General features: G+C 49.3%; 1 long non-coding RNA gene across 1 annotated transcript in view; it reads left to right on the top strand.

The window, feature by feature from the left end:
* Nucleotides 1–20,816, top strand: part of LOC120391960 — a 52,946-nt gene that overhangs the window by 16,885 nt on the left and 15,245 nt on the right. The gene's annotated exons all lie outside the window — the stretch shown is intronic.

Below are 20,816 nucleotides of genomic sequence, written 5' to 3'. Positions count from 1 at the left end.
GACTGCGGAAGGTCCGCCGGAGCCGCCTGCCGCCCTCCCCGCAAAATGCTGCCCCAAGCGCGCGTTTGGCGTGCTGGGGTCTGGAGCCAGCCCTGAGTAAACTGCAGGTTCAAATCAAGTCTCTGGGATGGGTCATTCAGTCCTTTGTTCAGAGCTTCAGTTTGTAGCAAAGTCCCTCCAGAGGTAAGAAGCAGGACTGAAGACAAGATGGAGATGAGGCATCAGCCTTTTATAGGCTTTTCCCAGGAACACTTCTTTGTTCTTACTGTGGAAAATTACAGCAAAATGCAGTCTGGAGTCACATGGGCAAGTTCCTGCATACTTTGCTGAGTTACAAGGCGTATACAATGGGTCAATTGTATAGCTGATGGTCCTTAATGGGCCATCAAACAGGCTAGGCAGAGCTAACCCCAACTTGTCTGGGATGTCTCCCAGAAGCATAGCATAAGTTTGAAATACAGATAGTATAGAGCCAATACTCATAACTTCAACTACAAAATGATACATACATATAGACACCATAATTATAACCAGCAACCCATAACCTGGTCTTAGACACCTTATATGACCCCCTTTTACGTAAGATTTGGTGCCACTACAGGGCCTTGGTTGCAAGCATGTTCTGTATGGTCCCAGATTATTTCAATAACATCACACTGGGGCAAAGCAATTTCAGGGGCCCCTTCCATAAAAAAAAAGTTGCAATACTATAGAATACTATATTCTCATGGGGGCCCCTGCAGGGCCCAAGGCAAATTGCCCCACTTGCCCTGCCCCGCCCCCCGGGCAGCCCTGGGAAAAATAAACATTTAAAAACCTTCTGCATCTCGGCACAAACCCAGTTTTGAGGAAACTTCAAGTCACCTTTACAAGGTATCACTGTTTCTTAGCATCACCTAGTGCTAAAAGGCACTAAAGCTCATTAAAAGGGTTGGACAAATATTTTCTGTCAAAACTTTTTCTGGATCAAAAACTAGGGGTTTTTAAAAAAGCAGAAAAAAATCACGAACAATGCCTGCTTTCCTTCAAAATTTGTTATGTTTTTTTAAATTGAAAAGCTGAAATTAGTCTGTCAAAACCTGAACATGGTTTGGGGTTTCAGAAGTGTGTGGCCAAATATTTGCTGCTTGTTGTGTTTGATTGTTTAAAGAAACAATAAAAAAATTATGCTTAAAAAAAATCCAAAACTTTTGAACCACCTCAGCTTGTGACCAAATGCCTGACCCCATCCAGTCAGAGATTTTTCCAGGTTTCTGATATTCTGCTGGCTTCCTTGACTCATATCTGTTTCTATAACTTTGGGTTCATTTAGCTTAGAACATAAGAATGGCCATACTGGGTCAGACCAAAGGTCCATCCAGCCCAGTATCCTGTCTGCTGACAGTGGCCAATGCCAGGTGCCCCAGAGGGAGTGAACCTAACAGGCAATGATCAAGTGATCTCTCTCCTGCCATCCATCTCCACCCTCTGACAAACAGAGGCTAGGGACACCATTCCTTACCCATCCTGGCTAATAGCCATTAACGGACTTAACCTCCATGAATATATCTGTTACCTAGAGAGTGGCTCCATTGGGTCCCTCACAAACTGGAGACAGTTACTGTGGGTTTGTCTTTAGTATAGCTTATGTACCTACTCCACGAACTGAGCATTTGAGCTTGTTCCAGAATCTGGGATGAGCTTATGTTGTGAAAACTGAAATGCTCAAAATAGCACATGCATGTGAATGGACACAGCGTGCTAAAATTAAATTAACCCAGGGGTTCTCAAACTGGGGGTTGGGATCCCTCAGGGGGTCACGAGGTTATTACTGGGGGTCATGAGATGTCAGCCTCCACCTCAAACCCCACTTGACTCCAGCATTTATAATAGTGTTAAATATATTTTAAAAGTATTTTTAATTTATAAAGGGGGTCACACTCAGAGGTTTGCTATGTGAAAGGGGTCACCAGTACAAAAGTTTGAGAACCACTGAATTAACCCCTCTGGAGCCTTGGGGAATGCAGGGGAGCGGGGTCTCCCTTGGTAGGGTTGGGAAGGAGGTAGGTGGTGTAGGATATTGCTCTTCTCATGTGATCCCTTCCCCATGGAAAAGATAACAGCTTGGTTCTTTGTGTTAAATAGCTGTCTGTAAGCCTCAAACTGCTGAATGAGCTTTAGGGTAGGGAAGGCTGTGCCACCCCAAACAGCCTGGCCCTGCCCCCTATCCAACCCCCATCCACTTCCTGCCCCTGATTGTCCTCCTCAGAATCCCCGACCCATCCTGCTCCTTGCCCCCTCACCGCCCCCCAAGACCCCTTCCCCAACCACCACCCCAGGACCCTGTCCCCCACTATCCCCCCCGTTCCCTGTCCCCTGACTGTCCCGACCCCTATCCACACACACACACCCCGCCGAGTCCTGACAGACCCCCAGAATGCCCGCGATCCAACCTTCTGTTCCCAATCCCCTGACCACCCCCCCAGAACCTCAGCCCCCTCTCTGTCCCCTGACTGTCCCCGGGACTCCTTGCCCCTTATCCAACCCCCCTGGCCCCGGCCCCCTGCCATGCTGCTTACCCTTGCCTCCCCCCTTTCCCGGAGCCTCAGCGTGCCACATCCAGGAGTAGCCCTGGACAGTGCTGCAGCAGCCTGACTCCAGCGAGGCCTGAGCTCCCGCCGGTCAGCCCGGAGGTCACAGCCCTGCCCCCTTACCATGCGGCTCCAAGCAGGGAGGAGCTCAGGCCCCCTGGAGCCATGCCGCTTTAGCTCTTTCCAGGGCCGCTCCTGGGTTACCCCCGCCTCTCCCCTCTCTTGGAGCCTCAGCGCACCACCTCCAGGAGCTACCCTGGCTCCTGGACAGCGCTGCAGTGGCATGGCTCCAGCGGGACCGGAGCTCGCAGCCCTGCCCCCTTACCATGTGGCTCTGAGCAGGGAGGAGCTCACACCCCACTGGAGCCATGCCACTTTAGCTCTGTCCAGGGCCGCTCCTGGATGCGGCACGCTGAGGTGCCGGGGGATGGGAGAAGGCGGGGCCGGGGCCAGATCATTCTTGTTGGGGCCCCTGTGGGGCCTGGGGCAAATTGCCCCACTTGCCCCCCGCTTTGGTCGGCCCTGCTCCCACTCCCAACCCTCCCTGTTCCCCATCCCCTGACTGCCCCCCCAGAACCTTCACCCCATCCAACCGCCCCCCAGGACCTCCCGCTCCCTTACCCAACCCTCCCCCGCTCCCTGCCTCCTTACCAGCACCAGGAGCTCGCAGCTGTAACACTCGGCCAGAGCCAACTGTGCTCCCCACGCTGCCCAGCGGGAGCGGCGGGCCAGAGTACGGCCCGCATGGAAGCATGGCGGGGGGGGCAGTGGGGGAGGGGCCAGAGACTAGACTCCCTGGCCGGGAGCTCAGGGGCCGGGCAGGATGATCCCGTGGGCCGAAAGTGGCCCGCGGGCTGTAGTTTGCCCACATCTGCCATAGATACATTGCTCTGTAATAGCTCCACTGTTTGTAATACTGCTAAGTGAGCCACTTCTTGTAGCTTCTCCCATCTAGGGAGCAAACTAGCTATTAGCTTGTTAGTACTTATCTCATTTAGAGATGTTTTCAAGGGTTTGGCTAGAGCTCCTAAGTGCTGTCCCACTTCATTTAATTTGTTAGCCAGCATTTCTACATCTATACTATTTAATACACCGAGACCTGTTCCTGCCCCTCCTAGAGCTGTATTCAGTAAACCTCTTTTTACTTTCTTAGCTGGGATTCCTCATAAAAGTTGGGTTCCTACCCATCTCTTCTATCCTATAAACAGGGGTTCTATGTATCTAGCATGTTGTGGTTGTATAAGAACATAAGAACAGCCATACTGGGTCAGACCAAAGGTCTATCTAGACCAGTATCCTGTCTTCCAAAAGAGGCTAATGCCAGGTGCCCCAGAGGGAAAGAACAGAACAGGTAATCATCAAATAATCCATCCCCTGTCACCCATTCCCAGCCTCTGGCAAACCGAGGCTAGGGACACCATCCCTGTCCATCCTGGCTAATAGCCCTTGATGGACCCATCCTCCATTAATTTATCTAGTTCTCTTTTGAACGCTGTTACAGTCTTGGCCTTCACAATATCCTCCGGTAAGGAGTTCCACAGGTTGACTGTGTATTGTGTGAAAAAATACTTCCTTTTGTTTGTTTTAAATCTGCTGCCTATTAATTTCATTTGGTGACCCCTAGTTCTTGTGTTATGAGAAGGAGTAAATAACACTTCCTTGTTTACTTTCTCCACACCAGTCATGATTTTATAGACCTCTATCATACTCCCTTCTTAGTCGTTTCTTTTCCAAGCTGAAAAGTCCCAGTCTTATTAATCTCTCCTCATATGGCAGCCGTTCCATACCCATAGTCATTTTGTTGCCCTTTTCTGAACTTTTTCCAATTTCAATATCTCTTTATAGAGATAGGGCAACCACATTTGCACACAGTATTCAAGATGTGGGTGTACCATGGATTTATATAGAGGCAATATGATATTTTCTGTCTTATTATCTATCCCTTTCTTAATGTAAGCAGAGTCAGGATGAGCTCTACCCTGACATCTGGTGGTGAATTGTGGCGAGTTGTGGAAAAGAACTTCAGGGGCTGGTCTTGTTTGCATAGGCACACCCACCCCACCTAGAATGAGCCCACAGCCGCCCAAATGGTCACTTTGGCTGCTGTGGGATCACCAGTTTCTCTGTTATTGGGGCAGGAAGAATAAAGTGTTGTTACCCTGATTATGTGAATCAAGGCCAGTGGAACTGTTTTATGACAGAAGGACTCACCATCAACTAAGTAGCACTCTCTAGACAAGGGACATGGGTTCCAAAACCCAGTGAATTGAGAGAGGTTCTGGATAGGTATTTGTATGGGATGGTATTGGTTCTGTTTGAGGGCCTGAAACACCAATTGCACCTTCTTTTCTCTCCACTGCTGAATAACAGAGCTAATTTTGATTCCATTAAGAGTCTAATTACAGACTGTTATGCTGAATTCACTTTGGACCAGTGGTGTACCAGCACTAGGGCTCCCCTACTAAGAGCTAAAATTACTAAGAGCTGAGATCGCTGAGTGCTGTGTTAACTAGTTGGGGAAACTGATGATATATTGGAGCAGTTTGCGGGACGTTTGGAGCGGCCCACGGGACAGCAAGTGGAGCGGGGCGGAGCAGAGTGGAGTTTGTGGGATGGCTGGAGTGGCCCATAGGATGGCTGGTGGAGTGGAGCCGCTTGTGGGGAAGGCTGCAGCAGAACCCCACAGAGAGGCAGGGCAGTTAGCCTCGTACCATGTAAGGTGCCCCTTAACACCCTGCAAGCCCCTTCCCCCCGCTTCCACGCAGGCTGGGGGGGCAGGGGCAGCAAAACTCTGCAGATAAACTTTTGAACACTGGGGCTGCACTGACCAGGGACAGAAACTTTTGGGTTGTTGGACTTTTGAGTGATTTTTGGGTTGCTGGACTCAAGAGACTTTTGGGGTGTTGGACTTTTGGGTGATCATTTGGGTTGTTGGACTTAAGACCCTGAGGGGAAAAGGATACTGCCAAACTTACTTGGGGATGGGTCTTTTGCTCATGGTTTGTGTTATGAATCCTGTTTGTGGTGTTTCCCCAACATAATGCTGCATTGTTTCCCTCCTTTATTAAAAGGATTTTGCTACACTCAGACTCCGTGCTTGTGAGAGGGGAAGTATTGCCTCCTAGAGGTGCCCAGGGGGTGGTATGTAATTGTCCCAGGTCACTGGGTGGGGGCTCGAGCCAGTTTTGCATTGTGTTATTGAAACAGAACCCCCTAGATACTGAACCCAGCCCTTGTTGCTGCCAACTCAGATGGGCAGGAGGGTTACATTAATGATTCCCAACATTCTGTTTGCTTTTTTGACTGCCACTGCACCTTGAGTGGATATTTTCAGAGAACTATCCACCGTGACTCTAAGATCTCTCTCTTGAGTGGTAACAGCTAATTTAGACCCCATCATTTTGTACGTAAAGTTGGGATTATATTTTCCAGTGTGCATTACTTTGCATTTATCAACATTGAATTTCATCTGCCATTTTGTTACCCGGTCACACAGTTTTGAGAGATCCTTTTGTAGCTCTTCATAGTCTGCCTGGGACTTAACTATCTTGAGTAGTTTTGTATCATCTGCACATTTTGCCACTTCACTATTCACCCCTTTTTCCAGATCATTTATGAATATGTTCAATAGGACTGGGCCCAGTACAGACCCCTGGGGGACACCACTACCCTTTGTTTCCTCCGTTTTAACCAGTTATCAGACCATAAGGGGACCTTTCCTCTTATCCAATGACAGCTTACTTTGCTTAAGGGCCTTTGGTGAGGTACCTTGTCAAAGGCTTTCTGAAAATCTAAGTACACTATATCCACTGGATCCCCCTTGTCCACATGTTTGTTCACCCCCTCAAAGAATTCTAGTAGATTGATGAGGTATGATTTCCTGTTACAAAAACCATGTTGACTCTTCCCCAACAAATTACGTTCATCTATGTATCTGACAATTTTGTTCTTTATTATGTTTTCAAACAGTTTGCCTAGTACTGAAGTCAGGCTTACCAGCATGTAATTGCCAGGATCACCTCTGGAGCCCTTTTTAAAAATTAATTAGTTATCCTCCAGTCATTTGGTACAGAAGCTGATTTAAATGATAGGTTACAGACTACAGTTAGTAGTTCTGTTGCAGTTTTAGCCGAACCAAAATGTCCTTGGCTTTCAGATAAACTAACCAATTATTTTCTTAGACATGTGGGTACCACCAAGACTGGCATTGTGTCTTCAATATCCTTTTAAAAAGCCATTATCAGCCCTTCTTTATTTCTGAACATGTAGTTGCAGTGTTTTCCTTTTTGTAGCATATCTTGCAATTCCTTGTCTTGCTTTTGCAAGGCCACAATATCTAGCTGGCTTTTTATTTCTTCATCCCTGGGCTGGACTTTATATGCTTTCTCGTTCAATTTGGTCCATAATTGTTCCATGCCCATTTGTGCTGCTTGTTTAGCAAGCCCGTCCACCTGATTATTCAGTCTGGAAACTTCGGACTGATCTTTTCTATGGGCTTTAACCTTGAACAGGTGGGTATCACCTCTCTGAGTTGTTGCAAGCCTCCATGCATACAGTAGGTATTTAGAGTGAGCCACCAGCTTACCGTCGGCTGTGTTCATGGCTCTCTGGATCCATACAGGCGTCCATTCAGTTGGGGCTTGGACCACCCAATCTGAATCAGAGCAGATGAAAAGGTTGAACTCGGGTTCAGCTGCATCCAATACTGCTGATACCACAACCACCTCGGCAGCTTACCCTGAATAAGGCACTACCCTACCTTGCGGGATGTTCTGGGTGCTTATCTGCAAAGCTGCATAGCTGGCACATGGCTTGCCATCCTTATAGAAACAGCTTCTGTCAACCACCCGAATATCTAGTCCTCTCATATTTGCTTCTTGATAGGAAGCTCCTATCTGGAAAGGTGACTTGACTTGCTGCAGGTCTTCCATCGGCAGAGGACACTCATGGTCCTCTCCTTGAGTCAGTAGGGCATTGGGAACGATGGATAACTAGGGTGCTTTATGCATTTCTATGTTTTTATTTAGTAAGCTGAGGGTCTGTCCTTCCAACCTGGGGTTGGATACCCTTCCTTCATTAATAGGGCCTGACAGGATGTATTTTACTCGTGTGTGGATGATTTTAAGAACCACGTGAGACATCCCAATTAAGTACTCCCAGTGATACTGTTTCTCAATTTTACTAAGTACCATCAACCCATAGGCAATGGGTTTGGGTCTAATGCAGCAATACAGCTCCCAGGCCTTTTTCAGTTGTTGCCAGTTGCAGCTGGATTGGGGTATCTGGTTTTGGATATGTGAGAGCTGGAACCTTGGTAAGTGCTTGCTTCAGTTTATTGAAGCCTTCTTTTTGCTTCTCACACCCATTCCTGTCCTTTTATCAAAAGCAGGTACAAGGGACATGCTATTTCTGTGTAGCTTTATACAAATTCCTTTGAAAACCCAGTATATCCCAGAAATGATCTGAGAGTGGAGATATCCTGAGGTGCTAGAAGTTTACATATTAACTTGACCCGCTGCATATCAGATCTCCTTCCATGCATGCCTAATTCTATATCCAAGTACTTGATTTTTTGCATTGCCATTTGAGCTTTCATTGGATTGATGTGGGGTCAGGGGTGCAGGAGTGGGCTCCGGGCTGGAGCTGAGGGGTTCAGAGTGATGGAGTGGGCTCAGGGCTGGGGCATTGGATTGGGTGAGGTAGGAGGTGCAGGTTGCAGCTGGGGGTGTGGGCTTTCAGGGTTGAGGGCTGGGAATGAGGGGCTTCAGATGCAGGAGGGGGCTCAGGGAGTGAGTTTGGATGTGAGAGAGGGTTCTGACATGGAGCAAGGAGTTGAGGTGCAGGAGGGGGTTCTGACCTGGGGCAGGGAGTTGGGGTGTGGGTGAAGGGTCTGGAAGGGAGTTAGGTTGCGGGATGGGGTTCTGACCTGGGGCCGGGGGTTCAGGGCATGAGCTCCGGCTCAGCGGTGCTTACCTCAGGCAGCTCCTGGTTGGCAGCACAGTGGAGCTGTTCTGGCTTCGTGTTGCTCCCAGAAGTAGCCGACATGTCCAGCCCCTAGGCGGAAGCACAGCCAGGTGGCTCTGCACAGTGCCAGGGCAGGCAGGAGCTGCCAGAACCAGGGCAAGCAGGGAGTCTGTCTTAGCCCCATTGAGCCACTGACTGAACTTTTAATGGCCTGAGCCACTGACTGAACTTTTAACGGTCCCTTTTTGACCAGGCATACTGGTTGAAAACCGGATGCCCGGCAACCCTAACATAAACTTGCAGTAGAAGGTATGTATGCACAGCCACACAAAGGAGAACTGTTTCTGTGTGACAGCCAATTATACAGTGATCAGGCCTTATGGTCATGTAGGCCTTAACATTTTGGTTGGTTCACCTTAAAGATTTACACTTTCACAATGGTTTCTCAACCTACCTCCTGAATATATCAGCTTCTTTAATACAAAACAAACACCTTGTTTATCTTTCTTTGTTAAAGAGCAGTTATATATTTTATATTGTTCTACTTCTACACCAAATAGAAAGCATGATCTGAATTACTTGCAATGTTTTGTGGTCAGATAATGAAACTTCCTCAAACTGAAGGGGTCTGCTACAGAATGTCTTTGAGAGTTTTAGTTTTCTGATATAGTTTCTTAAATCTTAATTGATACCTTCAGATATTTGTCTAATAATGTTATGCCTTATGATACTATACTAAATGGTACAGCTTGTTCTGCTATATCTGTATTACAAATTTATAAATATACAGAATAGAAGAAAAATGTAAAAGGGGAAGTTACTTCACAACTTAGCAAGGGTCTGTGGTTAAGCCTAGCTAGTTACTCAACCTACAGCTCCTCTGTGTAAACCACAGAAGCAACATATGTTCTTTGACAGAACATAAAGACAAGGTATGCCAAGATTCTGGCCTATGTGTGAATGTCTAATAGGATTATTCAAATTCATATTTTCTGTATAATCACTACAATGCTCTTCAGGAAACAATCATGACAAGCCCAGGAGAAGAAGTTGATAGTGGAGAGAGACAGAGTTGAGTCCGCCTCTGACAATATCACCCGTATAGTAGTGTGTGTGAGAGGCAAACCAACAGCCACTTCCTCATGACCTACTATATAAAGGACAAGATTTATAGAACTTATTTGTTGGGACTGAAAAGGGAGAATTTTCTTTACAATGAAGAACATTCTTATACAAATTCTAATAGACATTGCTGAAGAGACAAGGTGGGTGAGATAATGTCTCTCTCACTAATAGAAGTTGGTCCAATAAAAGATATTACCTCACCCACCTTGTCTCTCCAATATCCTAGGACTGAGATGCAGAAATACCAAGGGTTGTCTGTCCTTAAAAGTAAGATTTACAGCCCCAAAGAGTGAGATTCAGGCTCAAAGAGTGAGACTTTCCAGGTGGTGTCTTAGGTCATTGCTTAAGAAAGGGACTCTCATCTTTGTTCCTTGGTGACATCCTATAGTCCAGGATTTTAATCCAACCAGCAAACAGATTAATAGTTTGTTTTAAAATGTATAATGTGTGATACAGCAGGGCCAGGGAGCAGTGGGAGACTGTTCTTATTGGGTGCTGGGAAGTGGACGGGTGTGAGCCCACCTACAGCTAAAGGCCCCTCCTCCAGCCTGGGGAGGAGCTACTTAGCCCAGAAGTCAACTAAAGTCAGGGGACAATGAAGAAAAAAAGAACAAAACAAACAAACCAGGAACCGGTGTGGGAGGTCAAAGGGCCAAAACTAGAGAACCGGAAGGGGACACCGCGCAGAGAACTCTGGACAGTGCCCAGGGCTCCTCAAAAGCATCCAAGGACCCAGTGGGCACCGCCCAGAGGAATTCTGCCAAGATGTATGAATGGATGAAAGAATGAAAACAGGCCCCACAGTCACAGGCTCCCCCTTCAGCCAACCTCCTCTCCCTGGTGTTATAAATGGCCACTTTGGCCATAGCTAGGAGGAGGCTGACGAGGTGATCCCGCAACTTCATGGGGCCCCGGATTGGATGTGCAGATATAAAAAGGTGTGGGGAAAAGTGCAGCCAGAACCTCAACAAAAGGTTTTGGAGGAGCCGGAAAAGGCACTGCAGATACACTGCACCAGGGTCTCTCTCACACTGCAAAGGGCAGGCATCGGGAAGAGGGGTGAACCGTGCCAAGTACACACCCATGCTCATGGCTCCATGAAGGAGCCACCAACTAATGTCCCCAGTGGGCTGTGGAACCAAGGTGGAATACAGGCTGGCCCACCGGGGTTCCTCATCCTCTGCAGCGGTAGAAGATCCTGCCACTTGGTGTTGGGGCGGGACACAAGGGTGGGGAAATGAAGAGTATGGAGCACGAGTGTGTAGAGATGGTCCTATGGCACAGTTCGGAAGTGAACCGGCTGCAAATCACACAGCCGTCTCGGGGTACAAAGGGGTGGGGCTCACAGGGCAAGGGCCTGATGAAGAGATGTGGAGAGCCTGGAGTGAGGGGCAGGTGGGGGATACCCTCTCGCAGGATCCGCCTGAGGAAAGACCGAGAAGTGGGCGATAAGGAGGCCTCCACCTCCCAAAATATGTGCTGGAGGGTACCAAAGGCGGAGAGCACCATACGCCAGCCAAGCCCATGGGGGATCCACCCAGTCCCCCCGGTCATACTCCAGCAGGTCTCCGATCCTGGTAACTTCCTCCAGGACTAACCTCTGGCACACCAAGAACAACTCCACCACCAGCACATGAAGATGAAGATTGTGTAGCAGGGGCTCCACGAGGAGATTCGCCCCATTGGTGACCATGTGGTCCCACTCCTCGAGGGTATCCCACCCTGGACCAGGCACTCTTGAGGATCTAGATAGCCAAGGAAGGCAGACACCTGCTGGAAGAAAAACACCCGCTCCAGGCCTGATGTCAGGGCATAGATGTTGACTAAGTTCGACATCAGCCCCTCCATATGGACCTAGAGATACAGCAGGCGACCTGGCATGACCTCAGCAACCCCCAGCACCTCGGGCTGAAGTTCAGGGTACAACAGAATGGCCATTCCAGCCGTGTTAACTGTGAGATAGCTAGAATACACTCTGTCCCCCCACTCCAGTTGCCAGCTAGCTTCATCACCTGGAGCCATATGGGTCTCCTGCAGGAAAACCACACAGAATGCCCCCCCGTCCCGAAGGAAGGAGAGCATCTGGCACCTGCAGAGGCCCATCCTGCAGCCCCAGGTGTTCAGTGTGGTGAAGATGATCAGTACCATGATGAGGGCTGGGGTGGATCATCACAGGCAGGCATGCTAGCAGTCCCCATCAGTCCCCGCAGTAATCCACAACCAACTCCAAAAGCCATCAGAGAGTCACAGAAGCTGCAGGCCCGCTGGTAGGCCATAGCAGCCTGCCTCCTGGTCCCTTTACCCTCCCCCAATATAGCCCTGGCAGCCTGGAGGATATGGTGAAAGTCCCCCCAGAGCTGGAAAGCAAGCTGCACCTTGTTCTCAAAATCACAGGTGTCCAGGAGAAAGAGGCGCAGCTTGTCCTGCAGCACATTGGGGGCTGGGATCACAGGACTCTGGGCATATGCCATTTGGGTCCCTACAATATCCCCATGGCTTACGGAGATGGGCAAATAGGGGGTAGACAATCAGCATGGTGCCATCTCAGACCTCAGCATAGGATGAGGTGGTGGAGGGAGGACAGCAGCCCCTAAGGGTTAGGAGAAGGGAACACAAAAGCCTCCTCTTTCCAAGGGCCATCCTCTGGAAGGGGACACAAGATGACACCGGGGGCGGCAACAATACAGGAGGTGGAGGCAGGGGCAGTATCAAGGACAGGAACAGGACTGGGATCGGGGCAGAACTGGGATTGGGAGCAGAATCAGGAACCCCAGCAGCTGGGCTACTGGGATGCAGCATCTCTCGACCAGGCACAGAGGTTGAGGGAGCAGGAATGGGAAGGAGACCCTCAATGATGCCGGGCTCAGATGCCATAGCAGACTCAGCACCCACAACCATGGCATCAGGAGGGAGAGAGATTCCTATGGTAGGGCCCCCAACCAGATGGAGTGGCAGCTGCCCTGCATTGACAGGGGGCGCTCCCAATGGCTGGAAGCCCTCACTGGGCTTGGCGTCCATGATCAAAGTGCTGTCTGGGGCTGGGTAGGTGGATAGGACGGGGACACTTGGGGAGCAGGAGCAGGGACAGCAGTCAAAGGGAGGGGAGAGCGGCATGATAGGACTGCTGCCCAGGTCGTGGCCTGCTGGTAAAGGGTCATCTTCCCCCTGGGTGTCCAGGGTCGGACCCAAGGCCTCAATCTCCTTTAAAAAAAAAAAACACACACCCTCACCCGCTACCCTAGATCCTTCCTTGCCAGCGACCGAGGTGACACTCGCCCCGGTGCTGATGGGGGGGGAAGGGTGCACAGCTGACAAAGGGGTAGGGGGGCTCCACCTGAGGTCCCCACAAGCAGGGACTCCAGAAGGGGAGCGGTACGTCTCCCTGTTGCTGCTATGACTGCCCCAGCCAGCTTTACTTGTTGGGCCCCAGCAGGGGGCAGGACAGGAAGTTCAGCAACATCAGTTCTAGTTTTACAAGCGGGGTGGTGGCTGGCAGCGCTTCCTTCTCCACACTGAGGGTGGAGGGTTGAGCTTGTGCCTTCTGCTTATTCCTCTTTCCCATGATGAGAGCCCAGCCCTCTAGGGTGTTAGTGGAGGGCTGGCCAGCAGGGGTGGGGTCAGAGGGCAAGGGCAATGGTATTGAGGGTCGAGGAGGCAGGGGAGGGGCAGCGAGGGGAAAAGAAAAAATCCCCCTGGGGCAGGCCCTGTCCCTCACCCAGCAGAGACTCCACCACCCTCTCCTCCACGGGCTCCACTGAACCACACGTGACGGTTGCAGGTCTTGCTTGCCTGGGCACACTGGCGGGCTGCCCCTAGGCCCCAAGCCAAGGTGACGGCAGACTGGAGAGGTGACTGCAGGGGCCAGACAACCAGGATCACCAGTGATGGCAGGTCTGGCACCCTGCTGGGTCTTGGAGGTCCCAGATGCCCCTCCATGCTAGGCCAGGGGGAAGTCCCTTCAGACATGCCCCATCGCCCAGCAGAGGTAACACTGAGCCTCACCCGAGGAATAGTGTACCTGATAATGGGCTCCCTGAAAAGGCACCAAAAAGGACCCCCCTGAGCACTTCTCTATCTCACACCGGCGGCACTTGAATCTGCACCTGCCGGCAGAATGAGAGGACATGATGAAAGGCAGGTCCTTACAGCCTAATGGGAGAGGGCTCATCACTGACAGGGTGGTAAGGAAAGCCAGGAAGGCAGCATTGGGAAGGAAAGGTGGGATGGAGGTGAAAACCACCCATACACCCAGGACCTCCAGGGGCTCAAGGGGGATATACATGCCCCCCACTGCCTCCTGGGCAGTGGCCTCCAATGCCAAGAAAAAAAAAGAGTACCTTCCCATACATCTTAGAGGCCATCACCACAGCTGTGGGCCCCACCACCACTGTGCCTCCTGGTTTGAGTGGTAAAGGGGCCCTGGCCACCAGGAATGGAATTGGAGGTGATGGTCAGGAGAGATGACAGAGCGGCAAGCAGGGGGGGCACTGCCACCTAAGTGTACGCCCTAGGGGCCAGGAGAGGGACACCCCCAGAGCTGGTCAGGGGGAAATAACAGGGAGAGGAGGAAGAGATGCCATGGCAGAGGGGGCAGCTTCCACCATGAAGGGCTTAACCTTATTGGCGGGGCCTTTACCTTTCTTATTCCCCTGGCACTTCCTGCCGGCTGCAGGGGCTCCCTCAGAGTTAGAGGGAACTTGAGGCATTGCAGCAATGGAGTCTGCTGCAGGGACGATGACAGGTGGTCCAGCAGCAGCACATGAGATGGTAGCCACAAGGGGGAATTGGGTGGGGGGGGGGGGAGGAGACAGACAGACAGGGCAGCAGGGTCAACCTGAGGGGCCCCATACACTTATTTCCCTGCCATAGTCAATGGGGATGGGAATGAACATGGGGGATGGAAGAAGGGTCAACCGCTCCTCCCCGCTAGGCTGTAGATGGAAGAGGAGGAGGGCACAGGGGCACCTATCAAGGCAGGGAAGGAGGGGGCTATCACCAACACAAGGTGAGATTACCAGCTCCTCTGGCTGCACTGGGGAAAAGGGAAGGACTATAGTATAATTGGAGGGGGGGGGGGAGATAGTGAACAATGAGCTCAACAAAAATGGGAAAGGGGCTCAAGCGCATGTGGGGTGATGGTACATGAAGCAAGGGGCTAACCAAGAGGGGGCACTGGGGGCCAAGGGTAAAAAAGGAACATTCCAGAAACAAACCAAGGCCAGGACAGGCAAACCAAAGGGACTAGCTGCAAGGGTAAGGGTGAGGCAGGAAAACTAACAATCACCCAAGGACTAGGGCAGAGCAGGCAAACAAGCAGAAGTCCAAAGGGCTGAGGGAAGGGCAGGCAAACAGAAGCAGCTAGGAGGGCCCTGGCAAGGGGCAGGGGGCTTGTAAACTGCTGCAAGGAGGCCGGGTGGGCAGGGCAGAGGGTGGGAAAGTCCATGAGCCAGAAGCACCAGGGGACGGAAGGACCAGTCCGCATGGGGCAGGGGGACATGTGCGCTAGCAAACTCAGTCAGTGATGGCTGCTGCAAGAGTCCCAGATGGGCAAAAGAGGAGAGGTGAGCAACTGAGTCCAGGTGCAAGGAATGGAGGTAGATGGTAGGTGAGGGCGGTGGAGGGGGGTAATGCTGGTGATGGGGGCAGAGGGGACAGATGGCCCAGGCTCCCTCAGTCTCCTCACAGCAACAGTCAATACCCCCACCACAAAAGCAAAGTTGGAAAGTTACTCAATCCCTCAGGAATCACCCTCTATGGTGTCCTGCAGGGTTCCTGCGCACTCCCCCAGCAACAGAGGTCTCCTCCCTCCACAAAGCACCAGTAGGCTCCCAGGCAGCAGAGGCCAGAGCATCAGCAGGCAGTCCAGCAACCAGGCAGGAGGTGTTATGCTTATAAGAAGCACACAGTATATATATATTTTAGGGGAAAAGGCAATATGCTGCTTTTATTGGAAAATATAACTAGCATATGCATTCAATCACACATGCACACAGTGCCACTAGTCAATATTCTAGTTACCAGTCCAGAGTCTGGATCAATCTAGTGGCCAGCTAGGTTGATCAGGGTAGAGAGGAGCCAGGTTCTGTGTGTTGCGAAACGATGCTCCGGGAAAGTCTTGGCAGGACAAACCCAAAGTTTCGTGGCAAAAGCACTCTATTTATATAGTGATCTTCCTTCATTGGGACCAATGAGTTTTGCACCGTCATGCTGTAATTACCGGTAATTACCATTTGGCGAGTGCTTGTTTTCTTAGCTTGTTCTTCTCATCCTTTATCTTGTTCTTTCAATCTCTCAGGGAGTTAGTTGTGATCCAAACCAGCACAGGATATCTTGTCCCTATTGATGGGTGATGATTCTAAAAGATGTGGCAGGCAATCTGCCCTCCTCTGACATCTCAATAAGGGCATGTTGTAATCTCCTGGCACCTTTACGTATGTCCTCGATTTCTCCCTAAAACATCTGGTTAGGTGATGGCCTTCACATTTATCTTCTAACACACACATTCCTCACACAAAACAGGATTGATTTACACAAAGCATTTGAACAGGAACATCAAATTGCAATGCAGGAGAAAACAATCATTACATTCTCTTATTTATTTAAAAAAATGCTAAACCTACAACAAAGTGGTGACCCTAAAGGTCTGTCACTGCCTTGAAATCAGCTCCAGACAAGATTCTGCTGATGCATCTTTAGCAATGGCACACTAGGCCATTCCTTTCTGCTTTCAGAAAGGGTGGCTGGCAGGATATGATCAAATCATACATCAATACATTTAATGCATGCTACATTATTATTAATCCTTCATTCTAAATCATACAAAATACAAACAAAATCCTACTCCCCTTTTGACCCTTCAAGAACAATTCTTGAGTGGGTCATATTTTATACAACTGTTTCATAGCAATATACGGAGAGGCAATTTGAGCTTGTGGTTGTAATTTAACAAACATTCTTTTTGTCTAACAGCACATTCCTAGCAAGCAGAGGACAATATTAACACAAATTAGCAATGGGTGGAACATGATAGACAATATGCCCTTAGAAGTCGGGGACCAGCCTGTAAAAACGTCATACCAATGATAGGCTGTCAGTTCTTTTTCAGACCTAGTAATTTTTAGCATGTCTCCGGTTGCATGTAATATTTGAATGACACGTCTCCCTATAGCCCTGTGTCTGTTGTAAAAAACTTGTAAAAACTGAGTCTGTTGTAAAAACCTTTGTTTCTGACAACAAGTGATCAGTTAAATTGTGCCAATCCAGACCAAGGGTAACAGAGAAATTAACCAGGGTGGCGGTTATAGTGCTCTGTGTTTTTTTTTTTTTTTTAAACTTTGGTAAATAGTACGTGTGATTGCTAGTATCTAATACATGGCTCCTACTACTTCAGTTGACTGCTTGTTCTCCTCAAGTGGGTTCAGGGAAGCAGCAGGAAACAGAAAGCTCTCTGAGGCCTGGTCTACACTAGGCGTTTAAATCGGTTTTACGAGCGTAAAACCGATTTAACGCCACAACCGTCCACACTAGGAGGCACCATATATCGATTTTAATGGCTCTTTAAACCGGTTTCTGTACTCCTCATTAACAAGAGGAGTAACGCTAGTATCGGTATTAACATATCGGATTAGGGTTAGTGTGGACGCTGATCGACGGTATTGGCCTCCGGGAGCTATCCCACAGTGCACCACTGACCGCTCTGGACAGCAATCTGAGCTCGGATGCAGTGGCCAGGTAGACAGGAAAAGCCCCGCGAACTTTTGAATATTTCCTGTTTGCCCAGCGTGGAGCTCCGATCAGCACGGGTGGCGATGCAGTTAAAAATCAAAATAAAGAAAGAGCTCCCGCATGGACCATGCGGATGTGATCGCTGTAAGGGCAGGCAAATCTGTTCTATCAGCGCTCCGTTACAGAAGACGAAATTCAAAATCATTTTTAAAAAATCTCCAGACAGACGCCATAGCAGGGGCTCAGCGCACTGCTGCGTGACAAACGTAACGGAAAGCCCAAGAATCAAATGGACGCTCATGGACTGGAGGACTCAAGCTATCCCACAGTTCCTGCAGTCTCCGAAAAGTATTTGCATTCTTGGCTGAGCTCCAAATGCTTCTAGGGTCAAACACAGTGTCCGCGGTGGGTCAGGGCATAGCTCGGCAATTTACGCACCCCCCTACCCACCCCAGAAGTGAAAGGGAAAACAATCCTCTCTTGACTCTTTAACATGTCACCCTATCTTTACTGAATGCTGCAGATAGACCCGATGCTGCAGCACTCAACACCAACATCCTTGCTTCGCCCCACCATGGGTGGCTGATGGTGCAATACGACTGGTACCCGTCCTCATCATCAGCCTATTGGCAAAAGGGGCAGTGCAAAAGGGCTGGTAACCATGATGACCAGCATCTGTTAGGTCGATCAAGGGTGCCTGGTCCTAATTTTTCATGGTAGATGGTGCAATATGGCTGATAATCATCGTCATAGAAACAGGGGGCTGAGCTCCATCAGCCCCCACCCTTCATGTGTAAAGAAAAGATTCAAGTGCCCCTGAACTAGCAGAGGGATGCTGGGCTCCTCTCCTACACACTCCTTACTGTCCTGTCTGGACTATCATAGCAGCTGGAGGCTGCCTTCCACTCATATCACTGTGTCTTATTCCTGCATTCTTTATTACTTCATCACACAAGTGGGGGGACAATGCTATGGTAGCCCAGGAAGGCTGAGGGAAGAACGGAATCAACAGGTGGGGTTGTTGCAGGAGCACCCCCTGTGAATAGAATACAGCTCATAATTTCTGCAGGATCTGACACAGAGCAGCTGTGCTCTCTGGTTCTCTGATACAGTGGTTCTCTAGTACACTTGCCCATATTCTAGGCAGGACTAGGGGACTTGCCCATATTCTAGGCAGGACTGATTCTATTTTTAGATACCAAAAAGGAGGGATTGACTCAGGGAGTCATTCCCAATTTTGGCTTTTGCGCCCCTGGCTAAGAGCAGCCAGGGGCACTTATGACAGCAGCAAATGGAACAGTGCAAAAGGACTGGTAGCCACAATCATCTTATTACCAATTTATGGTATGGTAGATGGTGCAATATGGCTGATAACCATCCCTGCTATCATGCAAAAGCAAAAGCATGCTGCTGTGTAGCGCTGCTGAATCGCCTCTGTGAGCGGCATCTAGTCCACATACGGTGACAGTCACAAAAGGCTACACAGGCTCCATGATTGCCATGCTATGGCATCTGCCAGGGCAATCCAGGGAAAAAAGGCATGAAATGCTTGTCTGCCGTTGCTTTCCCAGCGGAAGGAGTGACTGACGACATTTACCCAGAACCACCCGCGACAATGAATTTCTCAACCCGGAAATTCAAAGGGGCGGGGGAGGGGAGGCGGGGGAGGCTGCGGGAACTATGGGATAGCTACGGAGTAGCTACCCACAGTGCAATGCTCCAGAAATCGACGCTAGCCTCGGACCGTGGACGCACACCACCGATTTAATGTGTTTAGTGTGGCCACGCACACTCGATTTTATAAAATCTGTGTTACAAAACCGGTTTATGGAAATTCGGAATAGTCCCGTAGTGTAGACGTACCCTGAGAAGCTGGTGTTAATTAGTCCAGGCTCCTGGGGGTGCTAGAGAGGTACATAAGAGGCTCCTCCTCCTCTCCCCCTGCAGCTCCTGTTGCTTTCTGTTATTCCCTCTCACCTTTTCTCCTGCCTGTCAGTTATGTCTCTTGTGCCCTCCTTCCTCCAACACAGCACTCCACCATCTCTGTGCATCTAGAGCAGAGAGATTACATATGCACCAGCAGCAGACAAGTTTTCTACACTCTGGGTCCTAGTGGCGCTGCCCCACAGTCTGGCACCTCAGGTGGCTGCCTCAGTTTGCTTCATGGTAAGGCCAGCCCTGGTCATGTAGACATAATGCTGTACAAATACAGAACAAAAACCCTCTACCCTGAAAATCTTACAGTCTAAGTACAAGCCAAGAGAGGAGAGAGAAATACAACACAGGAGAAGCACAAGGCAACAATGACACCTATGTGTGCGTAGTGTCAAAGCCTTCTTTTTAGAGTTATTATGGCATGGAAGATATTTCCTCTAGGATTTCATATTTGAGGTGCTGATGCTGAGTACCTGAGAAACAACTGATGGTTCTATATTTTCTTGTAGAAAGTGTCCTCTGGGATCTCAGCTAACCTCCCAAAGATCCACATCACAGTAACCCTCCCTCTGGCCAAGGAAAGTTTGACATTTCTGCAGCCTATTGTGTTCCAGTAATAGTAACTTCATAAAAACTACGGCTTATAACATGAGCATTGGAACATTTCAGTGACAGAGCACCCACTCTATCCTTATAGTCTGGTATCCTGCCTCTTGCAGTTGTCCATAACTGATACTTAAAACAATAGTGAAAATAGTCCATTTTACACCCAGTATTTGAAAATAAGAATGAAATGAGAATTGATTTTCAAGTAATATTGCTGGTAGATTCTTAATCTAGCTAACATAGTGGCAATGATTGTCTTTAAGATAAAGTGTGCCTTCTTGCAAAAAGTCTGGTTTGCCTCAATTATTTCTATGAGGGAATATCACAGGATGATTAAATAGATTGTAATGGAAATAATTTCCTTTTCATCAAGTGCTCCATCACTTTTATATTATGGGACATGGCTAACAGGCTCATCAAGTTAACAATTGCCATATGCATTATTTTACACATCTCCCTCACACTAAGTAATCCTAATCTTTAAATTTTCATTGTACCAATCTGGACATTTTCAATTTTACCTACACCTCTTTTTGAAGTGAGGCTGATCAGTGGCTTAACTCAAAAAGAAAGCTTACAAGAAGTGGGCATTTGGACAGATGACTAGGGAGGAGTATAAAGATATTGCTAGAGCATGCAGGAGTGTTATCAGGAAGGCCAAGGCACAAATGGAGTTGCAGCTAGCAAGGGATGTGAAGGCTAACAAGAAGCGTTTCTACAGGTATGTTAGAAACAAGAAGGTGGTGAGGGAAAGTGCGGGACCCTTAGTGAATGGGGGAGGCAACAGAGGAAGGTGGGGGAAAAGTCCAAGGGGAAGGCATGTGCACCCATGTGCGCTTGCACACTCAGTCTTATGCTGGCTGCTGTAACAGTCCCAGATGATGGCATAGC

Source organism: Mauremys reevesii, linkage group 1 (assembly GCF_016161935.1).
Source record: "Mauremys reevesii isolate NIE-2019 linkage group 1, ASM1616193v1, whole genome shotgun sequence".
NCBI lineage: Eukaryota > Metazoa > Chordata > Testudines > Geoemydidae > Mauremys > Mauremys reevesii.
This window is presented reverse-complemented; position numbering and strand designations above follow the sequence as displayed.